This window comes from Solanum pennellii, chromosome 5 (assembly GCF_001406875.1).
Source record: "Solanum pennellii chromosome 5, SPENNV200".
In the NCBI taxonomy this organism is placed as follows: Eukaryota; Viridiplantae; Streptophyta; class Magnoliopsida; order Solanales; family Solanaceae; genus Solanum; species Solanum pennellii.
The window spans coordinates 5,857,968-5,860,547 of record NC_028641.1 but is presented as its reverse complement, the minus strand read 5'-3'; the positions used below and the strand labels follow the sequence as shown (position 1 = coordinate 5,860,547).

Genomic DNA, 2,580 nt, shown 5'->3' with positions numbered 1-2,580 from the left:
AAGTTCAGAGAGTCGATTTCAGTACCCAAATTTCAGAATCCTAAGTGTTTTGGAACGAGACCCCCTCGACGGCTCGTCGTGCCCATGACGGTCCGTCGTGGATTCCGTCGACTCAGACAGTTTTTTCCAGAAATAAAATCTGCTGCTTAAAACGACTAAACAGGTCGTTACATGTATATATATATATATATATATAACACAATTTTTCATTAATTTAGAGTGAGAAAAAACCTTTTTTTTAAGTGGAGGAATTAAATCTATCCAAACTACAAATCATAACCTCTCTTTTGTTGTATTCAATCATTTTGTATATACAAAGTTTACTAATTTGGCTAATTTAAATTTTCATGCTTTATATAAATAATTGTAAATATAGAAATTTAATAACGATTTGCTCGAAATCAATATTTTATGCTCAAACGGTATATTCGTGTTGGAAAAATCCATCAAATATGTATGCGTTAAATTTAAAAGTTTCTTATATAATCAGTATTGAAACTCATCGTTCTAAATAAAGAAAGATATGATTCTATCTCACAATATACTTTAATGATACGCATTGTCACTCAATTATCCTAATTTTTTATTCAAATTAGCAATATGATAATCTGTATTATCATCCAACTTCTAAAGTAATCAAGCATTACATGTGAGATTTAATTAATTTTATGAACTAATTGGGACCACAAATATTTAATGAAGAGAAAGTACAATATATACAGATGGCTTAATATAGTAAAAAGAGACAAATAGCTGGTTTTAGGGAGACAGCCAATTGGATTTGATTTTTATTTTAATTTTTATTTAATTTAATTTATTTATTTTTATAAATTAAAAGAAGATAAAGTTAATTAAGATGGAGAGATTAGAGATAATTAAAAAGGAAAGATAAGGTTAATTAAGATGAGAAATAAAATTAAAATAATATATAAAGAATCCCACCAACTAAGATTTTTTTTTAAAACAAAATAAAATTTGAATCATACACTTGTCAAATTAATAATTGGACAAGTCTTACCTATCAAGAATTAATTTTTCTCTCCCACAAATGGATAATGACAAAATAATTTTTTTTCTTCAAAAATTAAAATATATATGCAATATTTTTTTTCTTTGCTATAATCATCTTATATTTAATATTCCTAATACTTTATATAAGATTCACTAAAAAAAGTATTTAATAAGAAATTTCTTGATTCTTAGAATGTGAAAATCAAATGCTAATTTTTTAATTAAAAATAAAGAAATTTCAAATTATTTCATTTACATTCACCTAAATATAATTGTATTCATAGATTTATATATATATCGTTATAAGTTACGATAAAATAAATAAAAGTGTCAGATCATATAAAAAGCGTTTAAATTTAAATTAATTGAGTAACAAAAGATAAATATCAAACCTTGAATGAGAAATTAAGAGAAGAGAGCAAGGATGTTAATAATGTTTCAATTAACTTGAGATTAATTACTTAATTAATTACCTAAGAATTTATTTAACTGCAGAAGATCTAGGAAAACTTTTTGTTTTACTTAAGAATTTTATTCTTTTTCTGACACAAGTTTTACATTAGATGTTGTTTTTTCTTGTATTTAATTTTTTTTAAAAGTAGGTAAGGAACATGATTCATCTTTTTCTCTCTCATTTTTATCCATTGAAACAAAAAAATAATTAGACTTTTGTACATTTTTGTCACCATCATGTGGTATCCCACAAGGTAAAGTTTTATCTTTTTATATATTAAAATTTGATTAATTTAAATTTGTACAACAAATTCAAAAATCAAAACTTTTTATATATTTAGCATAGCAAAATTCATGTTGTATTCAGTAAAAAAAAAATGTTTCAAGATTAGTTTTTTATTTTTATTGTATGTGTGTGTATGTGTTGTCTTTATATATGTTATAGAAATTGCTGATACCCATCTTCTCTTCTTCACACCTCTTCAATTCTTTTCCCCTTTCTTTGCCTAACACATCATTTTCTTTTTTTTCTTTGTAAGAACCCCTCTTTCTCTGCTTCTTTATATTTGTATATATTGTATGTTAATGATAATCCAAGATTGTATTTTTTTTTTCTTTTGGGGTTCTAGTTTTGACATTCTTGGTGATTACTTGGTGGGTTTTTTGAAACTCTAGTTTGTTAATGGAAGAGGATGATGATTTTTGTGATTTGGGGTTTTGTGTTTAGTGTTATTTGTTTGAGTTTTTTTTTTTTTCATGTGCATGTTCTTGATTTGGTGATATGGTGGTTTGATCTTGTTGTTGATCAAGTTTAGTTCTTTTTGTCTCTTTTTCCCCCTTTTGATGTTTATGTAAGTGATCATGCATTGAAGAATCTTAGCTCAGTTGGTTGACTATCTGAACCCTCGATTTTTACTTTGTAATCCTCTTCCCCTTGCCCCAATATAAATGAAGTAGTGATCATGCACTAGTCTGTTTGATTTCTGAACCTTGAATTATGAGTTTGAATTGGTTAGTTTCATGTGTTCTTGATTTTTGAGTTTCTAATTACAGAATTCGACTACTGGTTTTGCTTGTTCTTTCTTTTTGGTGTGTGTGTGTGTGGAGGGGGGGGGG

General features: G+C 26.4%; 1 protein-coding gene across 2 annotated transcripts in view; it reads left to right on the top strand.

The window, feature by feature from the left end:
- The first annotated feature begins 1,844 nt into the window (after window positions 1-1,844).
- Window positions 1,845-2,580, top strand: part of LOC107020576 (probable 6-phosphogluconolactonase 1) — a 3,972-nt gene continuing 3,236 nt past the window's right edge. Inside the window, exon 1 of one of the 2 annotated variants that reach the window (XM_015220995.2) lies at window positions 1,845-1,998. The gene's annotated coding sequence lies outside the window, so the exon portion shown is untranslated. Of the gene's footprint in view, window positions 2,119-2,580 lie in introns of both variants that reach the window. The other variant, XM_015220996.2, reaches the window with a different exon arrangement.